General features: G+C 40.7%; 1 protein-coding gene across 1 annotated transcript in view; it reads left to right on the forward strand.

The window, feature by feature from the left end:
• LOC112137684 (adhesion G protein-coupled receptor B1) overlaps positions 1–20,050 on the forward strand; it is a gene marked incomplete at its 3' end in the record, with an annotated part of 57,938 nt that overhangs the window by 24,141 nt on the left and 13,747 nt on the right. Inside the window, 1 exon segment of the mRNA XM_024260102.2 lies at positions 18,825–18,898.

Genomic DNA, 20,050 nt, shown 5'->3' on the forward strand with positions numbered 1-20,050 from the left:
GGGTAGACTGCACTCTACATCGGTGACTTGAAGGTTGAAATTTGAGAACGTTGCTTCTGTAGGCTTCAGGGACATGTGTCCATTTGGTGCCAATGCCGATTATTAAATTAGTTTTTTTTCTAAAACCTGCCAAACGGAGAAAAAAAGAATCCCACAAGAAATTCTTTGAAGCTTGTATGTCATTAAATCCGGCTTCAGTTGTAAATCAGAAACAGACAAAAACAAGTTTTTTTTGTGACATAGAAAACACACAAGTCTCCCTGCTCCACTCCATTCGGATGCCTCCACTTGCAGACAGATAGATTCATGAACGTCTTTGTTCTCCTCATCTGAGCTGGAATCTGGATCTAAACTGCACGGCTGGATAGCTCCAATATTGCTTGTATCACCAGTAATTTTAGCTTGGCCCCACATGCTTCTGCACGCCACATCTGTCTGTTAATAAGAAATCTTACAAACCAATCTCAAAACTGTCTGCTTTGGCTAAGATGCTGGAATCTTTTATAAGTGAGCAAATGAAGGACTTTCTTGTATCTCAAAATATTTTATCTTAAGCTCAGTCAGGCTTTAGAAAAATGCACAGTACCACATCAGCAGCTTTAAAAGTTGTCAATGATATTGTGGAATGTATGGATCAGAGAAAACACTGTGCAGCTCTGTTTGTTGATCTGACTAAAGCATTTGACACTGTGGACCATGCTGTTCTGATAGACTACAGCATACTGGTCTTTCACAGCACGCAATTTGTTGGTTTCAAAATGATCTTTTGGATAGAACCCAATGTGTGCAGGCAGAGAGTTTTCATCAAGTTTTAGGAAGGTCTCTAAAGGTGTGCCACAAGGATCTATCCTTGGACCACTTTTATTTATTATTTACATAAATAAGACAGAACAATTTGTGTCAAATGCTAAATGTCATTTTTATGCTGATGATACTGTCCTTTATAGCATTGGAGGTTCTCCGGCAGAGGCTGTTCAAAAACTGCAAGTAGCTTTTACCGCTCCTCAGAAATATTTTTATCATCTAAAACTTGTTCTGAATGCAGAGAAAACAAAAATGATGTTGTTCTCAAAATCTAGAAAAGCCGAAATTGTGCCTCAAATCAGTACCTTACAAGGTCAGGAAATTCAACAGGTTACACATTATAAATACCTGGGTTTTTTAATTGACGAGTCACTTTCTTTTACTCCTCACATTCAGCAACTTGTGAGGAAACTGAGAATCAAACTTCGATCTTATTTCAGGATTAAATCCTGCCTCAGTTTTGAAGCTAAAAAGAAGCTCGTTTCTGCCACATTTTTACCAATTGTAGACTATGGTGACATTTTATATATGCATGCTTCTTCCCAGGCTTTACAGGCTTGTAAATCAATGAAAGAGCATTTTGATGTTAGCTTTGATTATTTTATCAAGAACTCTGAGAAACCAATGATTGAATGTATTGATCACAGTCAATAAACATTGGAGAATTAGCTAAAAGAGTCTTTGGTGAACTGGAAGGAGAAAGAATCAGGATTTTGGAGGAAGTTCTGTCCATGAAGATCTTCACTTCCTCGTCCAGCTGACATCTGGATCAGAACCATACGGCTGGACATTACCCAGATTGATGGATGTTTTTATGTAGCAGAGGGAAGATTTATGCTAGAGAGACACAGAGTTATCATAATCAGACAGGGGAGGTATCAGGGGCGGAGCACCAAAAGCCACGCCCCCTCAGAGGAGATTTTAGAAACAGAGGGTTTAGATCAAGATGAAAAATGAATTTTTAAGACATTTAGGGTGTGGGATTTTTGTTAAAAACTTCATAATCGTGGATAAAACACTAATGAGAACTTTTTTAAAATAAAAAAATGTCATGGGGGACTTTAAAACATGATCCTTCTTATATTTCTATTTGATGAAGAAATTGCAGCAACAATGCCAGCGTTCTCCATTCTGATGACAGTAATTCCCCTGAAGAAGCGAGACGGTCTTTCAGAGCAAACGCTCAGCTAACAAAAACAGTATGTTGACGTGACGGAGGAGGCCCACTTTAGTCTGTTTTCATGCCACTTAATCACGTGGGTGCGCCTCATTTCTGCACATGTGACAAAACACAGATGGAATATTAAGAAGCGCTCACTGTCACCCACATCAAACCTTCCAAGCCCCTCTGCCTCTCCCTCAGCGACTGCTGTAGAATCTTAAGTCCACAGGTTTCAGCCGTAAATTTGTCCGCTTGATTTGTACCATTTGTGGATTTCTTTCTCCGCCCTTCAACCCCAGACCAAAATAAGCTTTGTTTGGTGGCTTTTGCACTTGTAAATCTGCCTGTGGCATTTTGATAGTGGCTGACACACTGCTGGGAGAGCAAATACTATGAGAATAGAACAGGATTAAAATCTGTCACTCAGACAGTTTATTATCCACACAGCTGGCATAAGAGGCCTGGAGCCAGAAGAGTGATGGGGAAAAAGAGAAAAGGGCGAGGAAGTTTTAAGGAAGAGGCTCGGCCTGTCACTCAGGACATCCCTGGTAAATAGAGCGGTAAATATTTCAGCCGTCACAGCCGAGTGTGGGCCGCTGGTTCCTTTGCATGGCAATGAGAGGGAAGCAGGAGAGCCGGCTTCAAAGGAGCCCTTTAACCGTGGGAAAACTCTGCACACGCGCACCATCATGCACGCCACCTGACACCGGAGGTCTGTGCGGGCTGGATGGACGCTCATTTCCAGTCGCTCTCTTCTGACTTCTGAAATGACACCTTTGAAGTCGGCTTCTGAATCAGACACGTTCTAGCGCTCAGGCTGAGCTGCACACAGTTTAAAGCAGTGTTTTCCTCTAAGATGTTTGTGAGAAAACAGGGTTTACAGAATTTTACAAATCTGTTATCCACGATCAAAACTGGAGCTAAAAGATGTCAGAAGGTGTCCAAAAAAGCTGTAAATGGTGTGTGGTCCCCTGAGGTTTGGCTCTGGAGGTTTGTGTCAGTTGGTGTGGGCTGTAATGTCACGATGTTTGTCGGCATGATTTCAGCTTTCTTTTAACCCTCTATGCATATTTTCACACCCCAGCAGCTGAACATTAGAGGTAATGCTCATCGCTCCTGGTTTGTTGGGGAAAAGTCCTGTTCTTCAGTGGTGCTCTCATAACCCAAAGAAAAGTTTTAGTTTCTGTTCTTCAATGTTCAGCTCTCAGACTGATGATCAGCTCTTCTGAACGCTTCAATCTTTCAGATCTTTCCTCTTGCTTAGGGTGCATGGATGAATTTTTCTTTGGAGTTAAAAACCTGATTTTGCCATGACATCAGGAGTGTAGACATGAAGTCATGAAATCTAAACTGGATGGAAACCTAAAAATACTGGAATAAATTAACTCTATAATGTTGGAGCTTTAGCTCCTGTGATTACAGTCTTCTGACCACTCAACAATCAGCAAAAGTAACATAATTGCAGCAGATTCTAAAGTGGAGAAAAGCAGTTATGTGCTGTTCTGTAACACTTTAGGGCAGAGGTCTCAAACTGGTGGCCCGTGGGCCATTTACGGCCCCCTAGTTTATATTTTGCGGCCCCCTCCTTAATATAAAAGTTCAATGTGTACTAATCAATATCTTCTGCATGTCCACGCTTCTTTGATGATAGCTTTGTATTTGCTTTGTGTGCGTTGTTAGCTCCTGTCTTCACTGAATACTCAGAAGATATTGCTTAGTAGTACATGAACATGAACAAATAAACTTGTTTAGTAGACATAGACAATGGAACAAAGATATAGACAGTGGATGCAAAAACATACAGTATTTTTGGCACAAATGGAACCTCGTACACCCCAGACTCAGCCATACTCCGCCTTCAGTGGCCTGAACGTAAATAGAGTTTGAGAACCCAGATTTTTTTTTTTTTTTTTGCACGGTAAACTAAATGCTTGGGCCAACTGCGGTGGCAGCAAGTTCATGTAGCGCTGTGTTTTGCTGTTGAATGTAGCTTTTTTGTGTGCTTTTCTTCTTGATATTTTATTTCTATTTATTGTGTGTGTTTGCTGCCGGACACCTGAATTTCTCCCTTGGGAGATTAATAAAGTTCTATCTAATCTAATCTAATCCAAAATTGAGACAAAAAAACTTTTTTTTTATTCAAAATCATCTGATTTATGTTGATTGGATAAATGTTTGAATTTTTAGAGTATTTAGCATGTCATGTGTTATTTATTTAGGTGTTGCCTCTCCATGACTAACAAAATTGGATAAAGCAGGACAAACCTTAAGGCAGGAAGCAATTAATCATTTGAAGCAACATTTGGAACCACTAAACCATTGACTTCAACAAACTGAAGGTCATAATCCCAGAATCAGCTGTGGTGATCAGCAACTCAGCCTTATTTAACAGTTACTGACTGAAGTAACTGATGCAGGAAGCCAAATGCACAACACAACAGAACTAACGGGTTTGAAAAGCAAAGATAAAGACACTGATTCTGACGTGTTCTGATTTACCAGAGTTTTTCGAGAAGAAAAGGAGCTATTAAGAGGTTTCAATGTCTTAAATGAATCAACCGGGGCGTGGTAGGAGCTGAGGTTACAGCCTTTAAATGTCAGAACATTTTTGAGAGTTTGAGACTTTTATTTGATGCATGCACATTTACATTTCTGCTACGTGGTTCCAGGAGCTGACTCCTAGCTTGTTTATGAGCTCATTGTGTCTGCTAGGCCCGTCTCCGTCAGCTGTCAGTGTCTTACTGTGTTAATCTCAACCCAGAATAGACAGAAGCATTTGAAAGCCCCAGGACCGCAAGCTGTGACATCTGATTTCAGCATCTGAAGTGGTCTGAGGAGGAATTGAGCCAGAAAGTCTGCTCAGTTTTGTTCTCACTCGGTGTCTCATGCTGCCATCAGCAGTTTGACACGTAACCGTGAGAAGAAGCTCTGAAAATGTCCGTCTTGTTTTGTGACTGAATCACACAGACACACTCACAATGACAAGTTCTTAATTCCACTCTTAACTTTTCTGGCTCATCTCTTTGAAAATTCCCAAACTGCCTTGTGCAACCTTGAATCACACAGTTAAGACAAATTGGGGGTCAGAGGGTCAATGTTTGTTATTTTGACATACGTTGGCCTTTTTTAATCTGTCAGGCTGATTTTAAACTGGTTGTCTTGGCTTGGATTCAGTCACCCCTCTGTCTCCATCATTGTCCCCTCACAGCACCATGTCACACTGAATGAATAATTTTATGAATTCTTAACTGTGCTGTATTTTATGTTATTTATACTTGTATGTGTTTTTTTTTTATTCTTCTTCTGTAAAACAGTTTGTGACTGCTGCCTGGGAAAAGTGCTATTTAAATTAACAACTTACTAGCATTTAGGGCTGTTATTAGTAATTCTTTAATAACGCATCGACACAAATGTCTTTTAACACTATTAATCGTGCAAATGAATGAATGATTGTCCTCCTGAGGGAGGGAAAAATAAACTCAGTGGGCGCCTTATCTGCTCTGTGCGCGGTTATGACTACAGCTCCCAGGCCTGGTCCTGGTCAAATGCAACCAAGGCAGCTGCCTAGGTTGCCATCTGTTGGAGGGTCCACCAAATCGCAATGATTATATTGTATTTTTTTTTCTTAAACAGTTTGACGCATTACTCATTTCATGTATAAAAAGTTAAAAAGTACTAATTTAAAAATGTAAATGTAATAACCCAACAGTTTGATGTAATCAATAACTCTACAGTGCAGCGCCCTCCCCTTCCTGCTGCTGTCTAAGCTGGTTTGGAGGGACTAGAGGGGTGTGCGGTGTTGTCGCTCTGAATGCTTCTTTAAAACTTTTAAGAATGAAAAAAGGAAAAGGAGGAAACTGGTTTAAAGCAGAGGTTTCTCTGTTTTACTTATATAAAATTGCCTAGTCATTGACTCCTCCCCTTCATTTTGGTCTAAGAAGACTAATTTAACTGGCAATCTATTTTTTTTTCCAACGCCTTTGCATTTGAAATGCCCCTACTTTCCTAGAGAATATTGGCTGGTCGGTAACTGCAGTCAGTTAGGGCCTGTGCTTATTGATGCAGAGATGCCTGGTTTGAGTCACAGCTGGAGCCTTCGTGTTTCAGAACCCTGCAGGGGGCGCCAAATTAGATTTTTGCCTAGGGCGGCATGTAGCCCCGGGCCGGGCCTGATGGTTCCTCACCTCCGCTCAGTGCCACCATAAAGGATGCTTCAACCGACATGCAAAAAAGTTTTTTGTGCACCATCCTCATCAGGCCTGAGTGAGCGCATCTTCAGAGAAGTCTCTACAGTTCATCAGCCCAATAGAAGGTTGGAGAACACGCAGATCAACTTTGATTTTGCACCACAGTCTTGTGCTGCTGGGACTACTGCTGATCTAGAGTGCATATTTTTCTTTAATTGTTTTTAACTTTGTTCTATTTACTTGATAAAGCAATTTATTTATTTACATATTTATTTGACCTAATAAGATATGCTACAGTAACAGTCACCCTCCACTTATTGTTTTCTTTTTAACTTATCCCAGATATAGTTTTAGTTTAATTTTATTTGAAACTTTCTAGGAAGTTTTTATTTGCATTTAAACAAGAAAAATTAATATAAGTGGGTGCTGAGCCTGTAACTCCCTGCACTTTGAGAAGCTACTGCTTTTATTTTATTTTTTATGAAGTTAATTATTGGTGTTTGTCATGATTCTAAATTTTAATTAATATATTTTACTACAAATTAATATCCGCTCCAATTATTGGTTATTGCGGCCTTCTTGACTATTAATAATTGTGTCAGCCTAAAGTAGAATTTAACTAAATAAGACACTGATAGACCCGTCTGTGGTCTGCCGGCCCTTCCCTCCACAGTGGCTTGAATAAGCTGACTGTGGCCCTGAATGGAGATGATGGTTTACAAAATGGATGGATGGATCACTGACACAATAAAAACCATGATGCTCTCATGGATTTACAGTCTAGTGTTAAGTTATTGGATATACACTGACTAATAGGGATGTGCCAAAATATCAATATTGCGATAAATCACGATATTTAGTCCTGCGATCGATTCTCGATGGGTTCTCACCAAGTATCAATCTTATATTTTTATTTGAAGAGTCTGTTGCGCTGAGCGTCTGAGTCGCGAGGCGGAACTATTGCGCAGATGGGCGCACTGCGTCGGACTTTTAATAGCGATGCACGCGCTCATTCGGGAGAAGCTCCGGTGAGATTCAGGCTCTGTAGCGCGTGTGTGAAGCATGTCTACCTGTCAGCATTTATCCTCCATCTGTAGGAGATCCACCCGGTAAGAAGTGACTTTGTCTGAGCGCTAGAATGACAGCGATCACTTACTTCCTGTTTGCTGTGGGAACTAGGCGCGTGCTTCACAGTTGTTTGTGTACACTTCAGGGACCGTCGTAATTTTCGTTTTCATGCACTTTGATGTTTAACCTGCTGCTGTACGGTGTAACTTTGGTAAATTTATAATGTGACGTTTTCAAACAATGTAATTACTTGTTGCTAATGTTAATTTAAAGTAATTCTTAAATAAAAAAAGCAGGATTTGATGTATGAACTTAAATTTAAATGTAATTAAAATAAAGTACATGAATTCACTGTAAAATTAGGGAGAATGCTAATTAATTGAAGCACATAAAATTATATTTATTGCCATTATTATGTGTTTTAAGGTTTTTACCTATTGACTGCTGACTGACCAAATGGAAAATAAAGATTGGAAAATAATCTCAAGTAACAGTCTGAGTAAATCAGCCTTTATTTTTGGATGCTCAGCCCTTTTCAAGTGAGGGAAAAGTGCACAAAAAATTAGGTCAATTTTGAGAGAGGCTGTAAAACATTATATTCATCATCCTTTGGTGTGACGTTCTTTTGGAGGTAGATAGCTGTCACTACTTGACTTATTTAATATTTATTCTGTTTACAACAATTCTCCAATAAGTAGTGTCACTGCTGATCATGTTTACTATTGTTAACATTGAATCTGACAGATAATTCCAATTTGGTTGTAGTCAATACTCGTCAAAGACATAGTATTACTTATTTCAGCAATGTTGCACAAAAGTGTCAATAATTTGTTGCACAAAATAAGAAAAGTTGTTTATTACAATTGTGTTTTTACAGTGAACATTAGAAACATGAGCAGTTTTGTAGGGAGTCTTCTTTGTTACACAAAAATGATCGGAATAACCTGAATGAAGCGAGTTCAGACCATTTCAGTTCAGTTTGGATAGAGTTCCAGGCAGAGGCAGTTCTGTTAGTCATATACAGCTGAGGCTGTGAGGAAAATCTGGACAGATTCAGATGAGATGAATCTGGAAAGTTTTTGTGTAGAATCTTAAAAAAGCTTGGGTTGTCCTTTGACTCGTAGAATTTAGTATTTGAGACTTCATAGTTTTTGAAAGCTTTCTAAGGTTAGCATCAAATGGGTTGTACAGCTGGGGCGGAGAGTTGAAAACAGTCAGCAGCAGCATGTGATGTCCTCTTTCAGGTTTAATCCCCTCCCTTTGTGCTAACACATAGCTTTTCTGATGAGCTCATTTTCATCTGAATGCAATCTAGCCTGATTTGATTTGCTATCCAGTGCCATTGCCTTTCATATTAATGGGATTACATTGTAGAACAAAGCAGTCATTACGCAGAGACTTATGGCTCCAGTGGAGAAAGGGACATCACTTTGCCATCAGTAACATCCCTGCTGAGAGATATAGGCGTTAGGAGGGGAGATAACACACTCACACTTGCATGCATCATGACTCTGATCTTGCTCTGCCCCCACTCCTGGCTGTGGGCAGCGCACGGCTCCATGACTGGATGGAGTGAGAATGCAAACGAGCCAAGAATCGCTTTTTCACTTTATGCCCACTAATTTGTTTGTAAAACTGCTCAGGCTGTTTGCTCTGTATGCAGCAGATCCGCTGGCTGGGGTTACAGTCACTGAGAAGGCCACGTTTTATTTACCTCTGGATTTATCTGAGCCCAGTCGTTGTCTGTCATTGGTAGAGTAATTGCTCACTGCATTTCTAGTTCTTTCTTTCCTCGCAGCAGTCTTTACAGTTAACCTCATAATAGACTGGTCCCGGTGCACTAATGGGCCTTTAGTACCTCAAGTGTTACAGTGCTGTAAACAACACTGACGTCTCTTTGCTGTCTGCACCCCGCGCTGTTGGCTTTGACTGATGCAGTCTGACAGCATCACAATTTCTCTGTTCCAAGTGCAGCTCAGGGAAGAGAGCGGCATCAGTCTGTCCGTCCAACAGCTTCTCCACAAACACAAACGTCTTTTGGACCAAAGAACCGTCAAGAAGCAGCTCAACTCTTAGGAGATTTGAAATACCTGGACACCCTTTGTGCTATTCTAGGCATGTTTACAATAAAAGTGGGGTCATCTGGACCCCACAAGACAGCGTGGTGTCTGTGGCAGACATGAAATCCTGTCCTCCTTTATCATGGGAGGAATCACACTTCAATGTAAGGGTGGGGTCATCTGGACCATATAAGAGAGCACAAGGGCTAAACTTTAGTGGTCAGATATTACGTTTGACTTTTTCTTCTTTGTCATTGGGTTGAAATGATTATTTGTCAATAAATCAAAAACATTTTTGTAAAGTACACCTATTAAAATGTCTTTACATTTATTTTTAGAGCTGTCATGCAAATTTAGTCACAATTCATTGCACGTCATCTGTAATACATTAATAACTTCAATAATTCTTAACTGTTCTCATATTTTAGCTGCTTTTCTATTGTAAAAATCATTTTAGGTTTTCATACAAAAACAAACATTTTTTTTTCACAAACCTGAAGAGGAATATGCTGAAATCATAACACATTCAACTCATTGACTGTATAAGAGAACTGGACTGACCCTACTCTTTTGTGTTCCAAACAGGAAATACCTGCTGGTCCCAAAAAGCCAAAACCCCATAGATTTTTATAGAGAAATAAACAGCTACTCAGCCATTTAATTGTATTGATCTGATACCATTTTCTTAACAATTTCTTGTTATTCCTATTTTTAATGATATTTTGGCTGTAGTTCAAGTTATTCAAGTTATAAACTGACCAATCAGAGGCCTCATTAAAGTAGATGGCCTCATTTCAAACGTTAAAAGCATTTGATTGACAGATTCTCCTGAACCTGCTTTCAGAAGAAGGGGTGTGGCCTTCTAACATGCTACTGATTAGAGAGAGTGGTTGCTGTTGAAATGTAGACTAAGACCGACACAGACCAATCACGGATGACTGAGGACGTCCGGGTCCCACATGGGGACGGACATACTGCAGTTGAATGGCGACTGAAATGACTTCAATTGGTTGGAACTGGAAGTAAGTCATTTTCTATGGGTGACGTCACACCCACTCCATCCAGTTCTCTATATACAGTCAGTGGTTTAACTTAGGCCATCTGTTAATTGAAGGCAGTATTACTCAGTGAAACAGTGACACAGCACAGACTCCAACTTTCAACCGTAAAATAAAATGTCTGTAAACATTAGATCCAGATCCAGAACTTTTTCCATTTAAAGTTTCTAAGTTCACTAGACTTCAATCCTTTCAAAGATTTACAACTCGCTGGAGGAAATGAAATCCCACTCAATGGATATTTTAGAATTAAAGTGAAATGTTGACCTTTACAATAAAATGTACAGGATACATTTCATTGTTTGTCCTTAAGACCCATTTCTAATGCTGATGTGGAAAAAGGTCACAAGTTCTGGTTGCAGACCATCCCCAGTGACCCCACCCCCACCCCCGGGCCATAAATGTTCCAACATTTAGCAGTAGCCTAAATTAACAGTTAGGATCAATGACTCATCTTTGCTAAATACCCCGAACACTCATCCTCGACTGAAGACTTTTAATGTCGCCATCAGTCTGGATTATCTCAGGAGGATGGAAAAACGAGCAGACCTCAGCATGGAGACAACAGCCTGAGCTTGTTTTGAAGAACAAGCTGCAGACAAACACTGAAACCTGATCAGAATGGCTTCATGTCTGTGCGCTGGACTGCAGGAAAAATGTGTTTTTGTTTTTCTCTGCATTTGATGTGTTTGACTGTGAAGGCATGTGAACCAATGCGTGTACTGACACGATTCTGTTGTTTGGTGTTTCAAAAATGGAATAATATAAATACTAGTGATCCTTGGTCCCTTTTAAAATGTATATGAACACTAGATTAAAGCTCTTCTCTACCTGTTGGTTTTTATCATGAGATCAAATACAGAACATTTAAGTAAGTGAATTTAAAATGCAATATAGTTGATGTGTTTTTTTTTTATTATTAAAAATGTACAGTTGTTAAGTTTATTTAGAGAGCAGATCAATCTCATGTGTCATGTTGTACTTGTTGGCCCTCAGAAATAAATAAGAATGCCAAATGAAACAGAAAGGTTTTGGAACAAGTGAGCAGTGCTTGAACGAATCTTAGTAAATTGTCGAGCTGTGCTGGTGGCAGCACAAACATCATTAGGGACTGGTACCTCTTTTAATTTAGAGAAGAGGCTCCTGTCTCCTCAAATGTCTGTTGTGTGGGATATACACCGATCCGATCAGAAGTCTAACATTCATTTTAAATTCTGTGTGAATGTCAAAACTTGATGAACTTGGTACCATAACGCTACCGTTTCTGGGTTAGTGTTTCATGACAGAAATGGATCAGGAACAATCCTGATACATTGTTGTTCTGATCTTGCCTCTGATAATAGGAGCCGTGAGTAGAAATTAAATTGTGATGCATAAGTCCAAATTTTGATGGTAACAACCTAAAGGAATGCATTCCTTGTTTATTAGAATTACATTGTAGTACGTCTAAAGGTAGTCAGTAGGAAAACTTTTACGCTCAGCCCAGAGACATTTAATTAACAGCCTTGAAAACTGACTGAAAAAAATCAAACACAAATTGATACTCATTTTAAATGTGACAACACAAGAAGACAGAACTGAAGACACAAATATCCCTCACAAATATGAGCACAGTGGGACATGTTTACTCTGGCTAGCACCATTACCTCACAGTAGCTCTTGATTTGTATCCCAGCTCTGTTATATGCAGTTTCTCCCTGTGCACGAGTGGCTTTACTTCCTTCCACTGGATGGATGGACGGATGGACGGATGTCACAGTTGTGCATCACAACACTGACAAAGTGCCAAAAAACTTCCAGTGATGAACTGATCGCAGATTTGGGTGATTCCTGTTTGTGATGAAAGTGATGTTTCACCAAAGCACTAACATATCAATTCCTTCTCCATCTGGTCACCCCTGAAACGGTGAGGAATATTGGAAATTCTGATTGGAAATCAGGCCACAAGCAGATGCAAACAGCATGCACCATTTGCAGCATGGACCCTCCCTTCTCTTCCCCACTAAGACTTACAGCTTAAATGTTGTGACCTGATGACTTGAACATTCAACATCTCACTTTGTCTTGTTTAGTGATGCCATTGACTCCCCCAGTCCTGCTAAGTCTGTCACAAAATCAATGTTTGATGTCTTAGTCCATGACAAAGTAATTGTTCACCTCTGCTGGTCTGCATTTAAGAGGTAAGGAGGGATTGATTCATCGGTTTGCTGACTTCGTGCTGGAGAGCCAAAATCATGTCCTGTAAAGACTTTCTAAGCTTCTTACATAGACACATTTATAAAAAAGGAAGGATGTGTTAAGCTGAGAAAGTGTCATAAAGCATCTCACTGATTGATTGCAATCTCAGTCCATGACTTGTAATCGTGGTATGTTGGACAGATGGACCATCGTATTCAGGTCATGTTGCAGGCTGGGACAGACAATGTTCCCAGAAACTGCAATTCTGCATTACTGATCGACCTGCGGAACCGTTCACAAACAATAAAACCTGATGGGCAGCCAGACATGGACATGGCGAGTGTCCTTCAACTCCAGTCTTGGTGGCTGGTGTCTGGTTTCTCAGCTTGATCTGCTTCTCCTCCATCTTTGTGTCTGGGGGGTCTTGGGTGCCATGACCACCTCACCTTCTGCTGGTGGTTATGTACGAACTCACCTGTTTGGTTTGACTCTCTCTCTACACCCCGTATCGTCCACAGTAGAACACAGACACTCACCAGAGTTTAGGTGTTTGCTCACCTTTATACAAACAGGATACATGTACGTGTGCAGGAGAGATATTTGATGTACGTGTGTTCACTTGTATGCATATAGTTATGTGAGTTGATTTGTATCTGTGTTGTGTATGCATGAAGGTTCTTGCACTCAACATTAATAGTCTTTTTGTTTGAAACCTTCCCTCTCTATGTTTTTCTTTAATCATCCTCCAACTACTTATCCCCTTTTTCTTTTCTTGTGTCCCCCCCCCCCCCCAATCTCTAACATCCCACTCTTATCTGCTCCGTCCAGTCCAAAAAGAAGCACAAAAGTAAAATGTTGTATATTGGCGCCAAACTGTTTTTCTCCTTTTTCAGAATGAATTGTGTCAGAGTTACGGTAGATCAAAGATTGTGTTATTTCCTGTGCTGAGGACAGCTCCGGTGTTAAAGGGTTAAACAGTGTTTGTGTCACCTTCCAGAAATGAAAAGCAAAAGTGGGAAGAGAAAGTTTTCAGTTTCTTGTGTTCCTGTCACCCATTTTTGTCCCTGTAGAACTATTCCTGTCTTTAAAAACAGGCTGCAGAGGTTCAGGTAAAAGTCCATCTACCTCGAGAAGAGCAGACCAAAGTACAGATATTTGAAGTTTTTGTTCAGGATACATAGATGATTATTTAATCTTTTATTGTAGGCAGGGTTACTGATAAATCTCCTATTATTCAAATTAGAGTTAAATGGATTAAAAACATCTTTTTTAAAGTCAAGCAAACCCTCTCCACATCTTAAACAAGACTGCTGACAGTTAGATTACAACTTAGTGTTTTTTTGTTCTAGTGAATGCCAGTGGTTAACTGTTTTGGATACCATTTTATTCAGACTATAAGTTGCATAATAAAGAAGAAAAAAATACAAATAATTTGCACAGGGGCATAAGCCACACTTTCAAGAGAAATTGAGCAAAATTTGGGGCCAAGAACAGAAATTTTATCTTGACAGAAAATTCATGAAACATAGGAGGAATTGAATAACTATACTACTCGGTTTTTAACAACTCCACCAAACGTGGCGTAAGACTGCGCGGTGCTTCGTCTTCTGCGTTGCTGTCAGTGGAAAATACTGATGCACACCTACAGTGCCCTCTAGTGGTTGTGGCTATTTAGTTAAAAAATACATTTAACTTTGAGTTTAAGTCACTCCTCTGGCGAAAAAAAAATAAAAAAATAAATATTGACTAATATTCAGAAAAACATGGTAATTATGCATTTGCATCTTGCTAAAGGTAGTAGAGCATGGAGGCACTGCAATGCGTTTGGCTTGTATTGGTATTAGGGTTAGGGTTTATGTTGTGTAAAAATGTGAGAAACTTTGCAGCTGTTTAAATAAATTCTAGTAGATGTGATTGGAGGCTATTACAGTTTGCTGGTCACAAAAGCACAGACACAGAAAACTATTAAAACAGAAAATACAAATGCAGTAGGGTTTGTTTTCTGTTACTGTATGTAAAACGTGGGTTTGTCTTGCTCTCTCTGGGAAAACTCAGGACTGCTAAGCTTTAAATATGCAAATTCACATGCCCCTCATCCTGCAGTTTTATTTTAGCATGACCTCAAAAAGTCCTTTCGAAACAAAATTGGACAAAGAAAACAGACTAAAGTTGAGCTAGTATTGCACCTCTGTTTGTTTGAAACTTAAAGTACTGCATTTGTGATATTTCATACCTTTAGAAATAGGACTGGATACATCAGAACAAAATATAGTACATATATCTAAGAAAATAAGTGCATTTGGCTTATTCATCTTTAGTTGCATTATGTGACGGTCTAAGAAACTTAATGCAAGTTCATTCTGTGATGGTGCTTTTATTGCATGTAAAATTAAATGTTTTTACCTTTTCATTAGTATGCTTATTATTGTAACCTACTTTTTCTGCAATTCTTCATTCTTCAATTTTTTTCACCCCCAGTTAATGAAGTTGTGATCAGCAGCTGTTAGGAACTTGTGGTGGACCCAAACGCAGGGTGCGCGAGAATGTTTATTTGAGCTGAGCAGAGATCCTGGATGGCAGGTGGTTGGTCTGGAAAGTGAGGGGAAGTCCAGAATGATCCTTGATGAGAAAACAGACGTTAGAGAGGAAGTGGGCAGTAACAAAGCTTAGATTCACTGGGTGGCTTGGTAGTAGCTGTATGTCGGTGTACTCTACCGGAGTTAGGCAGACGAACCGACGGCTGGTGGGCGTGGATGTCCATTTAAGACGTCGTCTGACGAGATGATGAGCGGGTGAGCAGGATCAGAGCTTTAGGTGGAAGGCTGGCCCTCACACCTGACACCTTCAGTTTTAATGGTAGAACTTGTTCACATTTCATATTGCCATTTGGCAGAACAGAAAGAAAGTCTGAGTATAATCTGGCCTTGTTTGGTTATTATTCAACAAAATGAACTTGTAACTTCACAAACGTCAGCCGCTGCAGTGACACAAACATGACCAGAAAAACAGCTCATAAACCTGTGCAACAGCCCGCAGATCAGCTTCACACCTCTCCCGCTCATGCATGTGCTCAAATTCCATCCACAGACACGGTCATACCATCCCACCTAATGATTGTAGGAGCTAAAAGGTCTAGAAACTAACTAACTCATTCTAGCACTTAGAGCTACTGCGATGTGTGACAGACTTGGCTTGATGTGCTAATCGGGCTGTCCTTTTCCTATACGATGCAAAAAAAATAAGTCTGTCACTCCAATATCCTTTGCAATTAATCTGTTCTTTATTCTTTACAATAACTGATATGGATCGTACTTATTTTGATTGATTTTCCGCTACAGCAGTCGAAAACCTTTTTTCCTTCTGGCTGGCACACACCTGTCTGACGTCAGCCAATCACACTCAATTTATGACAGACCACATAATGACGGCAAGATAACAGATGACAACAGCGACACCCACAGGACGTATTTCTCAATAGGGCTTCTACGCCACCTGTCATCTGGAATTGTTACGTTTTAATTTCACCACACGACAAACAGTTTTGTTTTGCTTCTGTTCATGAAGGCTGATGCGGAAAGTAATGCCCATCGGGTGAAACCATAAAGTTTCTTTTAAAAGCAGCGGCAGTGTATATAAAGGTGGACGGGGTCATAGTAACAGTGCTGCATGAATGGATCCTTTAAAAAAGTTCATTGAGAAAAAGAGGTTGTCACTACAACATGATTTTTTTATTCTAAAATTCGAAAGATACAAACTAAAGACAGAACAAGTGCTTATTGTTGTCAAACCTATGCTTGGCACAGTCTTTCCCTCCTCGTGCCACGTCTTTCCCTCCGTTTGGCACAGTCTTTCCCTCCTCGTGCCACGTCTTTCCCTCCGTTTGGCACAGTCTTTCCCTCCTCGTGCCACAGTCTTTCCCTCCTCGTGCCACGGTCTTTCCCTCCGCGTGCCACAGTCTTTCCCTCCTCGTGCCACGGTCTTTCCCTCCTCGTGCCACGGTCTTTCCCTCCTCGTGCCACAGTCTTTCCCTCCTCGTGCCACAGTCTTTCCCTCCGCGTGCCACAGTCTTTCCCTCCTCGTGCCACGGTCTTTCCCTCCTCGTGCCACGGTCTTTCCCTCCTCGTGCCACAGTCTTTCCCTCCTCGTGCCACAGTCTTTCCCTCCGCGTGCCACAGTCTTTCCCTCCGCGTGCCACAGTCTTTCCCTCCGCGTGCCACAGTCTTTCCCTCCGCGTGCCACAGTCTTTCCCTCCGCGTGCCACAGTCTTTCCCTCCGCGTGCCACAGTCTTTCCCTCCGCGTGCCACAGTCTTTCCCTCCGCGTGCCACAGTCTTTCCCTCCGCGTGCCACAGTCTTTCCCTCCGCGTGCCACAGTCTTTCCCTCCGCGTGCCACAGTCTTTCCCTCCGCGTGCCACAGTCTTTCCCTCCGCGTGCCACAGTCTTTCCCTCCGCGTGCCACAGTCTTTCCCTCCGCGTGCCACAGTCTTTCCCTCCGCGTGCCACAGTCTTTCCCTCCGCGTGCCACAGTCTTTCCCTCCGCGTGCCACAGTCTTTCCCTCCGCGTGCCACAGTCTTTCCCTCCGCGTGCCACAGTCTTTCCCTCCGCGTGCCACAGTCTTTCCCTCCGCGTGCCACAGTCTTTCCCTCCGCGTGCCACAGTCTTTCCCTCCGCGTGCCACAGTCTTTCCCTCCGCGTGCCACAGTCTTTCCCTCCGCGTGCCACAGTCTTTCCCTCCGCGTGCCACAGTCTTTCCCTCCGCGTGCCACGGTCTTTCCCTCATCATGCCACAGTCTTTCAATCCTCGTGCCACAGTCTTTCCCTCTGCGTGCCACAGTCTTTTCAATCCTCGTCCCACAGTCTTTTAATCCTCGTGCCACGGTCTTTCCCTCTGCGTGCCACAGTCTTTTCAATCCTCGTGCCACAGTCTTTCCCTCTGCGTGCCACAGTCTTTCCCTCCTCGTGCTACAGTCTTTCCCTTCGCCTGCTAACATTCTTTACCTCTGCATGGCAGTCTTTTCCTTCCCGGGCCAACTGTGCCCGCGTGCCTCAGGTTTGAAACTCCTGGTTTAGTACAGCTGGTTAATGTAATACCACCAGTGCATCTGATCACAAGTCAAACTGTGGCCAGCCCCAGCAGCGTTTCACCTACTCTGTGATGTTAAGTCCAAACCGTCAATACAAAGTATTTTTTTATTTTTAGGAAAATGTCAGTTCATTGTTTTTTTCTTTTGTCAGCTCAGACAAGTCGTAGTCCACCTTCTAGCTTGTAATGGAGAGTTTGTCTCGTATTTTGATTTTGCATTTGAAGCCTTTTTATTCGAATCTTGTTTAAACTTTAATAATTAAAGTTTTTATTTTATTTTGTCTTTTGTCTTTTTAGCACAAAGGCCTGAATGGGCTGTGGTAAAGTGCTACCAGTGCTAATTTTTAACATTTTTGAGTAACTTGAATTTTATCTTTGTATTCTTTGTTGGTTTTTCTATTGCAATTTCTTTACAAATAGTTGTTGTTTTATGTTGCTTTGGGTTCTTTTATTGCCCAAGTGTTGTGCCAGAGCTAAACTGACTGAAGCCAGTTTTTTAATGTCCTTTTTTTCACAAAGTCTCTATATTCTGTAACACCACAGACAATCTGTGCAGCTGCCCCAGATGAGCAGTACCCTGACGTCTACAATTATTCCTTTAATTCCAGTTATGTATTCAGAGCCTGAATGCCGCACTCTGCTCCCCAGCTGTTGAATGCAAAAATGCTGATAATTGCACTTGAATTCACATAGCTGGTCACATCATTGAGTAGTTTTTAGACAATTCTGCTGTCATTTTCCCTTTGGTTTATATTCTGCTTGCAGATGTGTTTTTTATCACTAAAGATAAAGAAAAATATCTATATTTTTATTTTGAACTTTGCTTCCTCTGGCTTAAGGCCGTAGCATTGCTAATCGTTACAAAAATATATTTTTCAAATATTTGGTTCTATATTATGTTCTAAGCCGAAGTTTTCTGTAGCGTTGTAAAACTTTTCATTAAAACTCTGAGCACTTTAATTACCTGACATCTGCTTTTGTCCAGGAGTGGATGTGGCATCACATTTCAGAGATGACAGCAGTAAAGGATGACCAAAACTTCATTTGCTATTTAAGTTACTTCTCCCTTCTTTTCTATTAAGTCACGTTAGATTAAGTTACAGATGTTATTTAAAAGCATCCTACTTTTCTCTTGAGTCTTAATCACGTCGTTTAGCATTATTTTTTGTGATTCTTAACCTTGTACATATTTAATAATTCTAAATTCTTTTTTGCTTCTCCAGGACTTTCATCTATTACCAGCAGTTGTGTGATGCTCCGCCCCCTTTGATGACACGTGTCTACTCACAGCAAACAGGTAAGCTAAACTTTTCTTTTAATGCTTTTTCTTCATCTTTTTAAATTTCTTATTGTTCCTCAGAGACAGACGGCTGCAGATATTCTCAAACAATGTTTTTTTATTTATACACGGATGTGATTCAGTTGTATTTTCAGCAGGCTACTGGACTCTTCTCATTTCAAAAAATGGTTTCAAAAGCTGGCTTCCATAAAGTTTTTCCTAGCTTCTGTCTAGAAACTATATTCTGCATTCCAGTTGGTTTGTGTCTTTTCTGTTTGGAACATGCACCAGATCTTTTGTCTCCCACAACCCAAAACACTTCTTGAGCATTGTGCTGCTAAATATGTGCCAAAAATGCACCTGCCACCTCTGTTTTGTCCATCAGATTTGCCTCTAAACCTGTCAAAAAGTCTGCTGATAAACCTGATGCCATAAAGCTACAGCTAACAAGAAAATAGCCCTCCATCTCTGGACCATAGACGGTATATAAAAAAACTGGACTGAGCAAGCCCCCCCTCCTTCCGTGTTCATATAGGAAGTACCACTGGGTTGCAAAAAGGCCAAAGTCCCATTGACTTACATTGAGAAACAGACAGTTATTTCTCAGTCATTTTATATGTCAGAATAATCATTCTTCCTCTGCTGCTTTCTGATTAACTTCTTTTTTCTAATCCTAATTTTTTTTAAAGATTTTTTTCCATTATCACAAGTTATTAGAGTTATAAATTGACCAATCAGATGGCTCAATAAGCGTTTGTGGGTCTGACGTCGAACGTCTGGGGGGTTTGATTGACAGATGACGGGTAGCCAATGGGAGCAGACTTCATCAATGGGTCCGTGAAGACCTTTTAACACCTACTTTACAATTCAACAATGTACCAATCATTGTCCTACTGTTGTTTTCCTCAATGGAATGTACCGATGCAGCAGTTTAAAACAACAAGAGGAGCATGCTGTCGACATTTTTAGATGAGGATTTACTCTGTAGAAATAGATTTCACTCTGAGGTTATGTGATTTGGACTTTTTTGTTTGTTTAGCGTTCGTTTTTCTTTTTTTCACTGTTTTGATAGTAGCTTATAAATTATAAGTTGCATATATGCGCATAAAATCACCAACCAAAGTTTTATCTTCGCTGCACTTTTCCAGCTTCAGCCTGAATTAGACGCAG

This window comes from Oryzias melastigma, linkage group LG16 (genome assembly GCF_002922805.2).
Source record: "Oryzias melastigma strain HK-1 linkage group LG16, ASM292280v2, whole genome shotgun sequence".
Taxonomy (NCBI): Eukaryota; Metazoa; Chordata; class Actinopteri; order Beloniformes; family Adrianichthyidae; genus Oryzias; species Oryzias melastigma.